General features: G+C 44.4%; 2 non-coding genes across 2 annotated transcripts; both read left to right on the top strand.

Moving 5' to 3' along the window:
• On the top strand, positions 14,100-14,171 carry TRNAV-CAC. Its single transcript has one exon. It is a non-coding gene; the product is annotated as a tRNA-Val (tRNA).
• Positions 16,646-16,718, top strand: TRNAV-AAC. Its single transcript has one exon. It is a non-coding gene; the product is annotated as a tRNA-Val (tRNA).

The raw sequence follows: 18,770 nt of genomic DNA, 5'->3' as shown, positions 1-18,770 counted from the left end.
GTCTCCAAACTCCAGGCTCCAGGAATGAGCTCTAGGAAACCCACCATTTAGTTGCAAAATTCACCCTATTATTGAAGCCTGAATTCCAGGCTCAGGATTCTCAATTTACAGGTCATGTGGTTTTAGGTACTTCTTAATCTCTTGACCTACTGTTTCTCGATGGGCAAAGGAAGTGTACCTGAATGTATATAGGTTCTGGTACCTTTTCCAAACACTCTCTTCCAACAACACAAGAGAAGACTCTACACATGGACATCACCAGATGGTCAACACTGAAATCAGATTGATTATATTCTTGCAACCAAAGATGGAGAAGTTCTACACAGTCAGCAAATGTGACTGGGAGCTGACTGTGGCTCAGATCATGAACTCCTCATTGCCAAATTCAGACTTAAATTGAAGAAAGTGGGGAAAACCACTAGACCATTCAGGTGTGATGTAAATCAAATCCCTTATGATTATACAGTGGAAGTGAGAAACAGATTTAAGGGCCTAGATCTGATAGATAGAGTGCCTGATGAACTATGGAATGAGGTTCATGACATTGTACAGGAGACAGGGATCAAGACCATCCCATGGAAAAGAAATGCAAAAAAGCAAAATGGCTGTCTGGGGGAGGCCTTACAAATAGCAGTGAAAAGAAGAGAATCAAAAAGCAAAGGAGAAAAGGAAAGGTATAAGCATCTGAATGCAGAGTTCCAAAGAATAGTAAGGAGAGATAAGAAAGCCTTCCTCAGTGATCAATGCAAAGAAATAGAGGAAAACAACAGAATGGGAAAGACTAGAGATCTCTTCAAGAAAATGAGAGATACCAAGGGAACATTTCATGCAAAGATGGGCTCGATAAAGGACAGAAATGGTATAGACCTAACAGAAGCAGAAGATATTACGAAAAAGTGGCAGAAATACACAGAAGAACTGTATAAAAAAGAGCTCCACGACCCAGATAATCACAATGGTGTGATCACTCACCCAGAGCCAGACATCCTGGAATGTGAAGTCAAGTGGGCCTTAGAAAGCATCACTACGACCAAAGCTAGTGGAGGTGATGGAATTCTAGTTGAGCTATTTTAAATCCTAAAAGATTTAAAAAGATTTAAAAAGATTTCCTGTGAAAATGCTGCACTCAGTATGCCAGCAAATTTGGAAAACTCAGCAGTGGCCACAGGACTGGAAAAGGTCAGTTTTCATTCCAATCCCAAGAAAAGCAATGCCAAAGAATGCTCAAACTACCGCACAATTGCACTCATCTCACATGCTAGTAAAGTAATGCTCAAAATTCTCCAAGCCAGGCTTCAGCAGTACGTGAACCATGAACTTCCAGATGTTCAAGCTGGTTTTAGCAAAGGCAGAGGAACCAGAGATCAAATTGCCAACATTTCCTGGGTCATCAAAAAAGCAAGAGAGTTCCAGAAAAACATCTACTTCTGCTTTATCGACTATGCCAAAACCTTTGACTGTGTGGATCACAATAAATTGTGGAAAATTCTGAAAGAGATGGGAATACCAGACCACCTGACCTGCCTCTTGAGAAACCTGTATGCAGGCCAGGAAGCAACAGTTAGAACTGGACATGGAACAACAGACTGGTTCCAAATAGGAAAAGGAGTACATCAAGGTTGTATATTGTCACCCTGCTTATTTAACTTCTATGCAGAGTACATCATGAGAAATGCTGGGCTGTATGAAGCACAAGCTGGAGTCAAGATTGCCAGGAGAACTATCAGTAACCTCAGATATGCAGATGACACCACCGTTATGGCAGAAAATGAAGAGGAACTCAAAAGCCTCTTGATGAAAGTGAAAGAGGAGAGTGAAAAAGTTGGCTTAAAGCTCAACATTCAGAAAACGAAGATCATGGCATCTGGTCCCATCACTTCATGGGAAATAGATGGGGAAACAGTGGAAACAGTGACAGGCTTTATTTTGAGGGGCTCCAAAATTACTGCAGATGGTGACTGCAGCCATGAAATTAAAAAGACGCTTACTCCTTGGAAGAAAAGTTATGACCAACCTAGATAGCATATTAAAAAGCAGAGATATTACTTTGCCAACAAAGGTCCATTTAGTCAAGACTATGTTTTTTCCTGTGGTCATGTGTGGATGTTAGAGTTGGACTGTGAAGAAAGTCAAGCACCGAAGAATTGATGCTTTTGAACTGTGGTGTTGGAGAAGACTGTAGAGAGTCCCTTGGACTGCAAGGAGACTCAGTCAGTGCATCCTAAGGTAGATTAGTCCTGGGTGTTCATTGGAAGTACTGATGTTGAAGCTGAAACTCCAATACTTTGGCCACCTCATGTGAACAGTTGACTCATTGGCAAAGACCCTGATGCTGGGAGGGATTGGGGGCAGGAGGAGAAGGGGACGACAGAAGATGAGATGGTTGGATGGCATCACTGACTCGATGCATATGAGTTTGAGTGAACTCTGGCAGTTGGTGATGGTCAGGGAGGCCTGGCATGCTGTGATTCATGGGGTCGCAAACAGTCGGACACAACTGAGCGAATGAACCGAACTGACCTATTCCAAGGTGGTAAGGGAGATTTCCCATTCCACAGGTTAAAGGTTAAGTGTTAAGTCCTACAAGACTGCCATATAGCCTCATACTCTCCTCATTTCTGAGGTCAATTGAAAACCCAGGATATTACCTGTACTACTGACTGACTGGCTAAAAATCGGAATCTATCACTACCCCCTTCTCAATAATACTTTCCTTTCCTAGAGTTGTTTCTCAAGAATTCAGTGAAACATTGTACTTACTACATTACCATTTTATTATAAAAGGATATGTCGGGGGAGTGTGTTATTTCCTCGGTTCTGTCTCGCTGCAGGAAAGATTTGAAACAGCTGACCAGTGTTACAGCTTGGTTACAGCACAGTTTTATTTGGCAAGCAAAGAATAATACACCCTCGAGGCATGAGGGTGGGCCGACCCCAAAGGAGAGGCCTCAATCTGTCTTGGCTTCCTCCTTTTATAAGTTTTGTCTCCTCCCTCCTGAGCCCGCCCTATGTAAATCGGGCTAGCCAAGAAGGGAGTAAGTTTGTTTCCCCTGAAGTTCTCAGTTCCTGTCCATGGATTTTCTTTTGTTCCACTTTTGAGGGCTTTTTTCCTTTCTTTGTCTTTTAGCCACCGCCATTTTGGACTCCATTTTCCCTATTCTAACTACGTAATAGGATATAACTCAGGAACAGCAAATGGATGAGATGCACAGGGCAGGGCATGGGAAAAATTGTGGAGCTTCCATTCCCTCTCGGAGACAGCCACTCTCCCAGCACCTCCACGTGGTCACCAACTTGGAGACTTTTCACAACCCTAAAAACCTTTGAGACTTCATTACACTGGCCTCATTGATGAAACCATTGGCCATAGTGACTGAACTCAATCTCCATCTCCTCTCCCCATCCATAGGTCAGGGGCTGGGACAGGAAGCTCCAACTCTTTAATCACAAGATGGACCTTCCTGGCAACAAGCCCTTAGCATTACTTGCTTCCAAATATTGCTTCATTAACATAACACAATAACCTTTATCTTCTATCACTTAGGAAATTCCAAGGCTTTTGGGCATTCTGAGTCAGAAATAGAGATGAAGACCAAATAAATATACATTTCTCATTATAAATCACAATATACAGATGCTGTGAAAGTGCTGCACTCAATAGGCCAGCAAATTTGGAAAACTCAGCAGTGGCCACAGGACTGGAAAAGGTCAGTTTTCATTCCAATCCCAAAGAAAGGCAATGCTAAAGAATGCTCAAACTACCACACAATTGCACTCATCTCACACGATAGTAAAGTAATGCTCAAAATTCTCCAAGCCAGGCTTCAGCAATACGTGGACCATGAACTTCCAGATGTTCAAGCTGGTTTTAGAAAATGCAGAGGAACCAGAGATCAAATTGCCAACATCCCCTGGATCATGGAAAAAGCAAGAGAATTCCAGAAAAACATCTATTTCTGCTTTATTGACTATGCCAAAGCCTTTGACTTTGTGGATCACAATAAACTGTGGACAATTCTGAAAGAGATGGGAATACCAGACCACCTGATCTGCCTCTTGAGAAATCTGTATGCAGGTCGGGAAGCAACAGTTAGACCTGGACATGGAACAACAGACTGGTTTCAAATAGGAAAAGAAGTATGTCAAGGCTGTATATTGTCACCCTGTTTATTTAACTTCTATGCAGAGTACATCATGAGAAACGCTGGACTGGAAGAAACACAAGCTGGAATCAAGATTGCCAAGAGAACTATCAATAACCTCAGATATGCAGATGACACCACCCTTATGGCAGAAAGTGAAGAGGAACTCAAAAGCCTCTTGATGAAAGTGAAAGAGGAGAGTGAAAAAGTTGGCTTAAAGCTCAACATTCAGAAAACGAAGATCATGGCATCCAGTCCCATCACTTCATGGGAAATAGATGGGGAAACAGTGGAAACAGTGTCAGACTTTTATTTTGGGGGGCTCCAAAATCACTGCAGATGGCGATTGCAGCCATGAAATTAAAAGACACTTACTCCTTGGAAGAAAAGTTATGACCAACCTAGATAGCATATTGAAAAGCAGAGACATTACTTTGCTGACTAAGGTCCGTCTAGTCAAGGCTATGGTTTTTCCAGTGGTCATGTATTGTTGTGAGAGTTGCACTGTGAAGAAGGCTGAGCGCCGAAGAATTGATGCTTTTGAACTGTGGTGTTGGAGAAGACTGTAGAGAGTCCCTTGGACTGCAAGGAGAGCCAACCAGTCTATTCTGAAGGAGATCAGCCCTGGGTGTTCTTTGGAAGGAATGATGCTAAAGCTGAAACTCCAGTACTTGGGCCACCTCATGCGAAGAGTTGACTCATTGGAAAAGACTTTGATGCTGGGAGGGCTTGGAGGCAGGAGGAGAAGGGGACGACAGAAGATGAGATGGTTGGATGGCATCACTGACTCGATGGACATGAGTCTGAGTGAACTCCAGGAGTTGGTGATGGACAGGGAGGCCTGGCGTGCTGCGATTCATGGGGTCCCAAAGAGTTGGACATGACTGAGCGACTGAACTGAACTGATACAAATAGTGTCTGCTGACTCTCCTGGTTTCACATTCTAGGACTGTTCCCTTGACACCACCCTCCTGTTTAAAAGGGATAGGGCATGGAGTTAGGAGCCAGATTTCTATTCAAAATAGCCTCTCTTTCCTAGAACAGGCTGTTTCTGAATGTGCATGCTTAAAGCTAGGCACCTCTCTCCTGAGAGGTGTGAAAGGCCTTCATTTTTCTCTACAAGAGTAGAATGGAGAGTAAACTGATGCTGAGGAGAAGGAAATAGGGATCTGACTAACCACCTGCAGCAGCTTTGAGCAAGGCCCTCAGTGTTTTGGGGCAGTGGAGTCCTTTTCCTGGGAGGTTGAGGGTTTAGAACAATCCTAGAATAAAGTTTATTTCATATACATTATGTTGGCTATCATCTTTTTGTATTAATCAATTTCTTTCTTCTACGTAAAACAGAGAACTCAAACATTAATGTGCCCACTATATTTACGACCCAGAGTGATAGAAACCAAGTTTCAATGCATCATTGCATTCCAAAATTACGTGTTATTGAGCACCTAATATTACACAGAAAAATTCACTGTGTCTCACCATCTGGGAACCAAGATACTCAGGCAAAAAGTTCTGCACCCATGTTGGGCATCTGCAAGCAGAGCAGCAGTCTCTTACATATCCACCCAATGGGGGACCCAAGGACACAATGATAGCCTCTCTGCCAGAGAAGGATCCTGAGAAACTACTGCTTACTGTTGTACTTCTGATATACCCTAGTGAAAGTTCCATCCTAGAGGTCTGTGTCTAGGACCCACGAGAGAGATCTAACATACCTAGATAGAACTGGAAGCTCAGTGGTAAAGAATCTGCCTACCGCTGCAGGAGATAGGGGTTTGATCCCTGGGTCAGGAAGATCCCCTGGAGAAGTAAATGGCAACCTGCTCCAACATTCTTACCTAGAAAATCCCATGGAGAGAAGGAGCCTGGCAGGTGACAGCCTATGGGGTGGCAAAAGAGTCAGACATGACTGAGCTACTAAACAACAACAACCATCTGCCTGTCTTTCTATCAAACATAAAACCAGGACATTTCATCCAGAAACTCTGAAAGGTATAAAGTAGCATTCAATTTATCAGTTTTCTAGGTTAGAAGGTTGATTGATGTAAGGGGGACAAATCCTGGGTGGCAGGAAAGGATCCTTTAGATAGGTTTTTTTTTTTTTTTTACTTTATTTTACTTTACAATACTGTATTGGTTTTGCCATACATTGACATGAAACCACCATGGGTGTACATGCGTTCCCAAACATGAACCCCCCTCCCACCTCCCTCCCCATAACATCTCTCTGGGTCATCCCCATGCACCAGCCCCAAGCATGCTGTATCCTGCGTCAGACATAGATTGGCAATTTGATTCTTACATGATAGTATACATGTTACAATGCCATTCTCCCAAATCATCCCACCCTCTCCCTCTCCCTCTGAGTCCAAAAGTCCGTTATACACCTCTGTGTCTTTTTTGCTGTCTTGCATACAGGGTCGTCATTGCCACCTTTCTAAATTCCATATATATGTGTTAGTATACTGTATTGGTGTTTTTCTTTCTGGCTTACTTCACTCTGTATAATTGGCTCCAGTTTCATCCATCTCATCAGAACTGATTCAAATGAATTCTTTTTAATGGCTGAGTAATACTCCATTGTGTATATGTACCACAGCTTTCTTATCCATTCATCTGCTGATGGACATCTAGGTTGTTTCCATGTCCTGGCTATTATAAACAGTGCTGCAATGAACATTGGGGTACATGTGTCTCTTTCTGGTTTCCTCGGTGTGTATGCCCAGCAGTGGGATTGCTGGGTCATAAGGTAGTTCTATTTGCAATTTTTTAAGGAATCTCCACACTGTTCTCCATAGTGGCTGTACTAGTTTGCATTCCCACCAACAGTGTAGGAGGGTTCCCTTTTTTCCACACCCTCTCCAACTTTTATTGCTTGCAGATTTTTGGATCGCAGCCATTCTGACTGGTGTGAAGTGGTACAAAAAATATGGAACGCTTCACGAATTTGCGTGTCATCCTTGCGCAGGGGCCATGCTAATCTTCTCTGTATTGTTCCAATTTTAGTATATGTGCTGCCGAAGCAAGCACTTTAGATAGGTTTCTAAAGCACACCAATGACTTACATTTTCTTACACATATGGGTGGCATTGAGCACTGTCACCTCATTTTGAAAGGGAGAGACCACTGAAGGCCAATTTTTAGTCCAGGACTGAGCTCTTCACAGCCTCTTGTGTTTACAATCATCCCCCCTCCCCTACAATTATGTACTTTGAAATTTTTCATACCTATGGAAAATTTGAAAGAATCGTACAATGAACCTCTCTTCTGTTCATCTAAATACAACAATTAACATTTATTTGTTCCTTTTCTCTGTCTGCATTCACCCCCCCAACACATTCATATGCTTTAATAAATGCAGATAAAAGCCCACTTCCAAATACTTTAGAATGTATTTCTTGGTATTAAGGACATCATTTATTAATACCAGGAAATATAATCACAATACAATTCAACTGTCAAACCTTAGGACATTAATACTAACTCAATAATATTACCTAATATTTGCTTCAGGTATAAATTTTCCCAATGTTTAAAAATGTCATATCTATAGATATATACATAGGGATGTATATAAATATAGATGCATTTAATATATGCATCTGTATTATGTATATATATGAGTGAGAGACTAAGAATAAGGTGTGAGTGTCGTGGTACTGCTATCTCCCCCATTCCAATTAAAGTTTGTAAATTGCACTTTGGTTCTTATTACCTGGAACTTTCTCCTGATTTCTTTGCTTTTGTTGTTTCTGATGGCATTGAATTTCTGGAGCGGACAGGCTAATTATCTTGTTTAGTGTCCTACATTCTGATCAAACTAAACATTTTTGGAAAGATTCAGCACATAGTATTTTGCTTCTTACTGCATCTTGTCAGGAAGCAAGTTGTGAAAGAACAAAGCAGCTAAATATTGTAACATCTTATGTCAAAAATATTAACGGAAATGTAGAGTCTCCCAGCAAAGTTGGTCTGTGCTTTGGCTGCAGTAACCCTGGCTCCAAACTCAAAGCGCTGCGTCTGGTGTCTATCCGGACATGGAGTGACACATCTTTCAGTTTGCTTTTCATCTCAGCACCAAATGTGACCCTTGTTTGTGGTCAGAGCAGGAAAATCTGCAGCAAACAAACCTTGAGCTAGGCTACTGGGAACCTTGGACACGCCTCATGCTCAGAAATCCCCCCTCAAAAGTGAAATGGCTCTCTCAAGGAGTCTTGTCTGAAGCTTCCATTGATGAAATGGTGCCGACACAGCCATGTTTTCTAGTTGAGGTATTTACAATATTAGTGGGCTTCTGGCGAGGAAGGAGGATGAGCTAAGTGTGTTCAAAATATGCAAATCAAAACCCTTACACCTGTCAGAATGAGTATTATCAAAAAGTCCACAAATTATAAAGGTAGGTGAGAAGGTGGAGAAAAGGGAACCATTGTACACCACTAGTGGAAATGTAAATTGATGCAACTATTGTAGAAACAGTGTGGAAGTTCCTCAACTAAAAATAGAACTACCATATAATCCAGCAATTCCACTCCTGGGCATAATCCAAAGAAGATGAAAACACTGGTTCTAAAAGATATACATACATCTCAATATTCAAAGCAGCATTATTTTACAATTGTTGAGATATAGAAGCAATTCACGTCACTCAACAGATAAATGTACACACACACACACACACGTCACTATGGAATAGCTCTCAGCCTTAAAAAAGAATGAAGTTTTGCCATTTCCTGGGTCTGAAGGGTATTATGCTTAGAGAAATAAGTCAGAGAGCTATATGAGACAGATACTATATATTATCACTAATATGAGAAATCTAAACAATGAGATGAATGAATATGACGGAAACAGACTTTCATATTTGGAAAATGAACTAATGGTTACCAGATGTGACAGGGAGAGCAGAAGGAGCAAAATAGAGATAGAGAATAAAGAAGTACACACTAGTATATAAAGTAAATAAGCTACAGCTATATGTTGTGTAGCACAGGGATTATAGCCAATATTTTAAAGTTTTAAGTGGAGTATAATCTATTAAAATATGGAATCACGGGACTTCCCTGGTGGTCCAGTGGTTGAGATTTCACCTTCTAATGTAGGGGAGTGCGGGTTCAATAGCTCCTGCCAGGAGGCTAAGATCCCATTTTTTTGTGGCCAAAAAAACAAAATACAAAATCCAGAAGCTCTATTGTTACAAATTTGATAAAGGCTTTAATGATGATCCACATTTTTTAAAAGTCTTTAAAAACATTTAAAAAGTATTAAATCATTATGTTGTGCACTTGAACTAGTATAATATGTAGTTCAACTACACGTCAATAAAAGTAATATAAGTTCAGGGGGACTTTCCCAGTGGCCCAGTGGTTAAGAATACACCTTGCAATGTAGGAGACTCAAGTTCAGTCCTTGGTCAGGGAATTAAGATCCCAAATGCTGCAGAGCAAATAATATCATGCACTCTGGAGCCATGCATCACTAGAGAGTCCATGGGTCACAAGGAAATAGCCCACTTGATGCAGCAAAGATCCTGTGTGCCACAACTAAGACCTGCCACCAGCAAATAAATAAGTAAATACAACTTAAAATAAAAAAACTTAAAAATAATGTAAAATCACTAGGATCAACAACATCATCTTCTTTATCCTCTGGATTATTTACTGACAACCACTGGCCTTTTTTTTTTTTTTTTCACTTTAGTCTTGCATCTTCTAGAACTTCGTGTAAACAGAAGCAGAGTATACGTATTCCTTTGTGTCCAGCTTTTTTGCACCATGTCTCTAAATTTTATCCATACTGTTGAGTATATCAGATACCCATTCCTTTTTTTGTTGTTCAGTGATATTCTTTTGCTCGGATATGCCAAGTTTCCTTACCCTTCACCTGATAATGGACATTCCAGTTTTTCCAGTCCTGGTTGTTATGAATAAATTTGCTTTGAACATTCTTTACACAGGAGATTTTGTGCATATGTTTCCCCTTCTCTTGGAAAAATATCTAGGTGAAGAATTACTGATACCCAAACAAGGTATATGCTCAAGTTCATAAAACCCACTAACGCATTTTCCAAAGCAGTTGTTATCAGTTTATATCCCTGCCAACACTGTGTGAAAGTTGTGATTTTTTTTCACATCTTTGCCAAGATTGAGTGTTTTTTGTCTTTTTAATTTTAGCCATGCTAGGAATAGTGATCTCACAGTGTGGTTTCAGTATTCATTTCTCTGATAGCTAATCATACAGAGCACACTTTTATGTGCTTTATTGGACATGAATATATCTTCCTTTCTGAACTATCTGCTCAAATCTATTATCACTTTTAATCAAGGCCTAGGGGCCTGGGAAAAACTTCAGATATTCCCCTGAGAAAAACCTTTTGCACTCGTATTGTTTTCATCCTTAGTTGAAATTCTTTGTTCCCATCCTCCCAATGCTTAGAGTAAAAAATCCCCCATAGAGTTCTTTTTGATGCCAATATTTTACTCAAGTCCCATATGTAGTCAGGAATGCACGTTTTCTTGTTTGTTAAGTCTGGACCTTGCTCTTCACAATCCTACCCTTTCCTGTTCTCTAAATGAGATTGGAAAAAAGTAGAGACCAACATAAATGAGATCCTCAGCTCCTTCAAGATCTTAGGTTCCAGACAATCTCAAGGTGGTGGGGTTAGCCTGTCCTTTGCACTTTTTCCCTGGCTCTCCCCTAACTTCAGCTTTTTTCCAGGCCTGTCCCGGAAGCTCAGGGCACATCTGAGGACTGTTTGGGCTGCTCCTCTGAGTCAGGAACCCCACACATCCCTGTTCAGCTGGCAGAGAAGCTTCAGGCAGTGCTTTTGGGGGTTTGTCAGGATCCCCTTAGGCGTAGGTGCCCAGGGGTCCAAGAACTGAGTCTGTGGTTCCCTTGGGGCCCTTAGCTGTACCCAGTCCTGTAGGGGAAAGGGCAACCACTCCCTTTATTCTATCTAGAAGGGATGCTAAAGTGTCCTCCAAGGCAAGAAGAGAATGAATCCTGTTCTCTGAATAGGTGGGGAAAGAGGAAGATAGATCAAAGAGGGAAGGAAAGTATCAGGAAATTTCCTGCTTAAGCTATCATGACGTCTGCCTCACCTGGAACTGTCATTCCAGTCTCTGGTGTGGCTGACAGAGTCAATTCCTGTCCCATTTTGAGCCAAAGCAGAACAACACTGACCTTGACAACAGGATGTTCCTGTTCTTGCCTTGGGGGATGAGGGGTGAATTTTTTGAATATGAACATTTGAGGGAATTTATTATACGAAGAAAAGCTACTGCTAGGGACTTCCCTGGTGGTCTAGCAGTTAAGAATCCACCTGCCAGTGCAGGGGATATGGGTTCTATCCCTAATCTGGAAAGATCCCACATGCTGTCAGGCCCATAGCGTGAAAGAGTAACCCGGCTGCCAGCAACTAGAGAAAGCCCCAGTGCAGCAACAAAGACCCAGTGTAGCAATGAATACCCAGAACATCAATAAATAAATACCTAGGTTTTCTTTTTTTTTTTTTTTTTAAGGAAAATCAACTGATGGGAGAAAAAAGAATACCCCTCAACCAGCTTTTATTTTTAACTTCATGTCAAAAACTCCTTAAGAAGAAAAAACATTAATATCTTTCAACAAAGGAAATGCTTTCTGCTCAAGGTCTTTTGCTATGTGGAAAACATGGAAACTTTTCAGATACTACCTTTCTCTGAAAACAGACTCTTCCTCATGGTTAAAATCCCCACTTCATGACCTGCTAAGCAGGAAAATTAAGCAGGCAAATAAAACTAAGTTTAATTTCTAATAGTTAAAATTAAACTGCCTGCCAGGGTCCAGCCCCGGTGGATCCAGGGAATTCGAAGCGGGGACGGCGTTGGCGAGGAAAACTTATTTATTTATTAATATAAGATTAGATTAGGAAGAAATAGTGTAGTAGGAAAATTAAGTGGAGAAAGAAGGCTGAATAACTCGGTTTATGTGGGAAGCCAATAAAGTTTCAGACAAGGAGCTTGCACCATCTACGTTAGGCCACCGGTGTCCTCTTGAATATCGGGGGGTGCCCCGCCTTGGGCTCCCCCTCACGTGAATCTTAAAAGCTGGGACAAGTAAGTATACATGGTGAGCCTCCACGCCCCAGATGGGAATTCAGCCAGAAATTAGAGAAGAGACACGGGGAAACCAGTCCAGTGACTGGCCCCATCCTCTATTGTTCAGAAGGCCTTTTATACTTTTGATAAAACATGGAGATCAATGGGTAACACAAAGTTATGTAGCATTAGCAGCCCAGACTCTTATCAAAACCAGGCTTTTCTCTCTGCATACCTAATTGTATACACAAGTCTTAGGTGATTTACATCATCTCCTGGCCAAAAAGGCCAATTAACATTTTACAGCCTTTTTTCTGATAAGGGTTTGTCAATCAGAAGACTTATTTGTGTTGATCTTCTCAAAGTCTGGTGCCACTCTCAGAAAGCACTAAATAAAGTTACATTCTTACCTAGCAAGGACACAAGAGGAGTGCAGTGATATATAACAAAGAAAAGTAATTAACTCAAAAGTCAAGTGTTGCTAACATCAAAACTACTATATGTCTTTTTCCATATCCCGTTTACATTGATTAACATCCTCCCAGGTGCCTAAGAGATAAAGACTATGGAGGCCTGGCTGCAATCATTGAGTCAACAGTGAAAACCCATCACGGATATGATTTTTAGCTCTTAGAAAAGGCTCTGTATCTTAAGATGCTTTAAGCTCCGTGCCTCTCGCGGTTGGGGGGCTGTAAGCAATTCACAAGCTGTAAGAGGTCCGGGAGAACCTGTTAGGCAAGCTAGAAAGCTATCAGAGGGATTTTAACTGAAACATCCCTTTCAAATGCAGAAGACTAAAGCCCTGATTTGACTTTTTCCAGAGAATATTAGAAGAGTGGAAAAGCAGGCAGACTCTTATTTTTTGGGGGGTAGATGCTCAGGAAATTCCAGGGGGAAAACCTGAGGTCTGATTAGCCTTGCCATCAGAGCTCTGCCGCATGACCTTGTCACGGGTGGAATTCCTCACGCTGGCTCCCGGCAACTGCCCTTTTGAAAATAATCTCAGAAAAGAGGGAGAGACCCTGTGATCTGAAATCTGCACTGACTTTTCCAGGATCTTCAGGCAGGTCGAGAGCCCCTAGCGGTTCTTGAACAGTCTGGTGACCAGAGCTTCAACTGAATTCAGTACAAGCCTAGAAAGTTTGATCGGCCTGCGTTGATGTTCCGTATCAAAGAGCCAAAGGCCCTAAAGCAGAGCCTTTATTACAATACCTGCTAAAACGTGAAAATGGGATTTTCAAACAACAGGACTTTAAAAGTCGACTGGCACACACCACAGCAGCAGGACCAGGGCGCCCACAGTCCCACTCCCAGGACTCTGCGGGGAGGATATTGAGGAAGCGCAGCGGGGAAAGGGCTTGCGAGGAAGGAGCCAGCGGGTCAGGCGCTTCGAAGCAGAGGGAGGGCGAGAAGAGCAGGTCCTACGACTCCCGGCTGGATTCGAAACATCGATAGTTTCCGAGAGCGCCCAACAGGCCGACTGAACACGGTGCGCCGCGCTGGTCCACAGCCCGGGAGGAGCGGCGTTTACACAGCTGGGCAACCGGGTCGCCTGGGTCTCAAACAAAGCCAACCCCCCCATCCCCACTCCTGTGGCTTCCCGGAGCTGAAGCGTCCACAGAGGCGCCCCCCGCCCTCGGGTGCATAGCAGCACAACTGGAGACTGCACTGGGTGTGGGATCCGGAAGCCAGACTTTGGGGTGCCCGAGGGGCCCGGTTTTGGGGGAGGGAAGGAGCCCTAAAGCAGGGGCTCTTGGGAGCCGCAGTCTCCTCGCCTGAGACTGGTGGTTCCAGGTTCATTCAATTTGAAAGACTGGTGACCAAGAGAGTGCCGGTAGGACCTGAGGTTTTGGTGGACACAGAGTCAAGCTGCAGCGCGGACCTCGTTTCTGTAGTGTAGTGGTTATCACTTTCGCCTCACACGCGAAAGGTCCCTGGTTCGAAACCGGGCGGAACAGACTTGCTGTTTTCCTGAGATTCACATTCCCATTCAAGAAACACAAGGTGTGGCAGGCAGTAGTGGGTTCTCCTGAGTTTTCCTTGGCCCAAGAAACATGGGAGGAGTTCCTTGCCACCTGAAAGCCCAATCGGCCCTAGAACCAGCCCTGGTTTCTCTGCTCTGAGTCACACTGTAGACCAAGCCACAGTCAGTAAATCCAAGGAGGGCACAGGACAAGAGTGACTTCAGGACACCTTTACCTTCTGAAATCCCCGCACCTTCCCATCTGGGGCCTAAATAGTCTCTACCGCTGACACCTACTATGTCTCTGGAAACCAAGAAGTTCATTCCTTGTGAAGACACTTAGCTTTCCCTCACCCCAGCACAACCGGTCCTCGTGCCATTATCAGGAGAGGCCAAGAAGTTCATCGGAAATAGGTCAGATATCAGGGAGTAGATGGACCCGCTCATCACCCACTGAGAGCCAAGTGGCCCCTGCTTGGCAAGGAAACATGTTCAGAAGCAGAGCGTTACCTCTCACCAACCCTGGATTCCAGGTCTTACCCCATGATCTGCCGTGTCCGCACCTTAGATGACGCCAACTTCCTCGCGCTCAGACCAAGAGTAGTCTCTGACGCAGGGCCTTCCCCAGACCCCACATCCAGTTAGGACTTTGTGTTTGCTTCTCGGTCCATGTGGACTTTGGTCTACACAGGCCCTCTTGCTCTAGACTCTGGATTTGTGTAAACGACTTTCCTGATACAGGCGGGAAATCAGTGGAACGCTCGGCTCCCTCACCCTGAAGCTCGGATGAGGATGGTGGGGGCGTTGGGCGCCAGTTGGGGCCCGTGCTGGGGCGTTTCCCTCTTCTGGGCCCAGCCTCATGGGCAGGGGCAGGGCCCGGTCCCTTCTGCGCGCTCCCGTCGCGGGCTCAGGAGCCCCGCGCCTTCCCTTGCGGCTACAGGAAGCCGTATGTCTGTGGTCCCTCGGGTGTCTGTTGTCCCTCCGCCCCGTCCGGGAAACGACCACCGCCCCCTGGTCCAGTCGACGTGAGACGGCAGCGACACCGGAAGCGACAGAAAGTTGGTGAATCCGTTCCTCTGGCTGGACGTGGAAGGTGAAAACTAGGACCTGCAGGGGAGGAGAAACAGGGGAAAGCTCATGAACTGTCCTGATCTAAAGCTGTTTTGAAGTCCGCCTCTTTGGGGACTCGGGCGGCTCCAGCGCTGGTGAGGGTGCTGCCGCGCGGTTGCACCCTCGATTGCACTCGGAGTTCACGCGGAACCAGGCGGAGCCCCGCGGCCTGGGGGCCGGTGCGCACGCGGCCCGCGCCCTCCCCGGAGTAGGAGCCCCTGACCAGAAGAAAACGCGGTGACCGCCGCACTAAGAAAAGGAGAAAACACTACCGGAGAAAACGGCACATGCACCTCCAAACTTGTTACCCTTCTAAAGGAAACCAGAGTCAGACAGACAACTGCATTAAAGTCTTTCAGCGAAAAGAAACTCTGCCTGCTGTGAGGTGAACACGAACCACCCTCACCCCGAAAACTGTTTTCCGGGAAAATTGCCTATATCTTTCCTCCTAGGTTAAAATTCGAGCTCCAAGACCTGTTGGAGAGGCAAACAAAAGGCGTTTCAAACATTGTAAAAGGTAAAACAAAGCTCTCCTTCAAGCAGAATCCCAAGCACAATAAGGGAGGGATGAATCACCATGGGAGCTGTGTGGACCGAGCCTGTCTCCTCCGCGGCCTTATGCAGGCCCTGATCTGCAAACTCAGTACAGGCTGGGAGGGCCGACCCGCGTTCATGTTCCGGTATTTCCAAACAGACAAAAGACCTGAGCCGTCAGCCTTTGCTGCGCTTCCTGCTAAAACGTGAAAGTGTGGCCAAAGTCTTGGACTTAAACTTGACGACTAGAATAAGCCACAGCGGCAGGAATCTGAGGAATCCCCTTTCCCAGGGACGACGCTGGAGAAGCGAGGCTGCGAAAGGGCTGCGAGGAAAGAGCGCGCGGGTCAGGCGCATCGGAACAGAGGCGAGGGCGTGTCCTCGGGTTCCCGGGTGGCTTTAAAGCATGGATCATTTCCGAGAGCCGAGCCCACTGACCGCCGGCGCCGTGAAAAAGGCCACCGAGGCGAGGGTCTGCAGCCCGTAAGGGGCTGTGTCCTTGCTGCTGGGCGTCGGGGTGGTCTGGGTCTGAGAGGCACATAAAGCACCAGGCTCCTGCGGCTTCTGGGAACTGGGGAGTCAGCGAGGGCGACCCCTGCTTTCCGGTGCATAGCTGTACTCTAGTTGCAGGATCCCGAGGTTAAACTGTCGGGGATCCCCGGGGATCTCGCTCCAGGAGAAGCTAGGAGCCCTAAACCAGGGCCTTTCAGAAGCCACAGTCTCCTTATCTAAGGGATAGCCTGTGCTTCCAGGAAAATTTCTGATGGCCATTGTGGTCAGAGATAGAATTCTTGGGTATGTCATTAGAAATCTGTATCCTTGTGGTTTCCGTAGTGTAGTGGTTATCACGTTCGCCTAACACGCGAAAGGTCCCCGGTTCGAAACCGGGCGGAAACAACCTTACTTTTCCCCGGAGTTTAAGATTTACATTTTAAACACAAAAAAGAGGCCAGCGGCGTGGTTTTAGATTTACATTTTAGACACAAAAAAGAGGCCAGCGGCGTAGAATGAGAGACCTCGAACGCAGCTGCATTTTCCATCCCCAAGAAACAGGAGTTCCGTGACAGCCTGAAAGCCTGCTCCACACTACAAACCAAGCTTCCTTCGTCTGAGTCACTGTGGACACCAGGGCACAACCAGTTATGCCAAAGAGGGCACAGAACAAAACCTTTACCTCCGGAAATCCCCTCAGCTCCTCTGGCGTCTACATTTCCTCTACACCCTGACACACATTATGGCTCTGAAAACCAAGAAGTTCATCCGTCTGAAGCACACTTGGCTTTTTCCCACCTCAGCACACTTGGTTTGCATGAAAGAACAATAGAAACCGAACTGACTCTTCACTGGGGGCTGGAGCCAAAGATGGGTAGAAAAGAACTCCGCTCAGCTGAGCTGTCCGGGCATGAAGAGGTGCCCATACACGTGCCGTTAGCAGGAGAGGCACCTGAGCCAGGTTAGAGATCAGGAAGTAGAGCGATCCACCCATCACCCCCTGAGAGCCAGTCAGCACCTGACTCATAAGGACAGCAGAGGTTCAGAAAGAGAGCTCTGATGCACACAGCGCTAAAGCTAGACCAGGATGGAACCCAGCCTGTCACCTTTCAGCCTGGCCCCAGAGCCCAAAGTATGGCCCAAGAGAGGAGAGGGGAAGGGTAATGAACAGCCGGGCACGAGCTGGGAGACTTGCACAGCTTTATTCAGCCCTGGGCAGCTGGGACTCGCCCCCTTTCCTGCTCTCAGCATCTATGGAATATAATATTTACTTTAGTTTTTATGTGGAGACGCTCAATAGGACACTTTGTGAGGTTCCCTGGTGGTCTGCTGGCTAAGATTTGGGGCTTTCACCACCACAGACTGGGTTGGATTCCTTTTTGCTGGCATTCTGATTTGTAGTTTGTATTGATTCCACTGTGTCTGTGTTCATTCCACTCTGTCCCTCCCCAAAATAAGCTACTGATACAGCTTCTAGGTTGAGAATTCCAGTGGATAACATCCAAGGAGTTTTTGTTGAAATTTCTCACTGAAATGTAACTCTGAAGAAAAAAAAACTTTAGTTTCACTTTATCATAGGAACAAATTAGTATATGCCTTCTGCTGCTACTGCCGCTAAGTCACTTCAGTCGTGTCTGACTCTGTGTGACCCCATAGACGGCAGCACACCAGGCTCTCCCGTCCCTGGGATTCTCCAGGCAAGAACACTGGAGTGGGTTGCCATTTCCTTCTCCAATGCAAGAAAATGAAAAGTGAAAGTGAAGTTGCTCAGTCGTGTCCAACTTTTAGCGACCCCATGGACCTCAACCTACCAGGCTCCTCCGTCCATGGGATTTTCCAGGCAAGAGCACTGGAGTGGGGTGCCACTGCCTTCTCCAAGTATGTGCCTAGTGCGCTAGTACAATAATTCAAGTTGATAATAAGGATAAATCTCAAACATTTGAACACTATAGAAAATTATGATAATTGATATGTGATCATACAGAAAATGTTGTACTTCTAGAGAAGGCTCCTTGTATACATCACACCAGTTTAGTAATTTAGGTCTAAAAACTACTTTGTTTTCCAAATATTGCAATAATATGGAAAATATTGGTAGCATAGTATTCTAGATTGCACAAGTCTTGGGTGTATTTTCTCTTCAAAATTCTAGTAACACTGTACTGCCTAAAATTTCTATACTGGTTTTACTTGTTCATCAAAATTTTTTTAATCCAATAAATATTTACATTTATAAAATTTAAAATTATGTGTTCCAGTAAATTAAGCTTACCATATATGCTAAATGGAGATTGGTATTATAATTCTGGAAATCATAGTCACTTAATTATTCTACTTACAATTTGGGGTCTCATTTACTGTATGATTCCAATATGCATTTCTCTATTATATGTCAGATCAACTTTTGATGTTAAGGTCTATTTTATCTTTGAAGTCTTTGACTGATATTAAATTGAT

Source organism: Capra hircus, chromosome 3 (genome assembly GCF_001704415.2).
Source record: "Capra hircus breed San Clemente chromosome 3, ASM170441v1, whole genome shotgun sequence".
NCBI classification, from domain to species: domain Eukaryota; kingdom Metazoa; phylum Chordata; class Mammalia; order Artiodactyla; family Bovidae; genus Capra; species Capra hircus.
The sequence above is the reverse complement of the archived record's forward strand: the minus strand, read 5'-3'. Positions and strand labels throughout refer to the sequence as shown.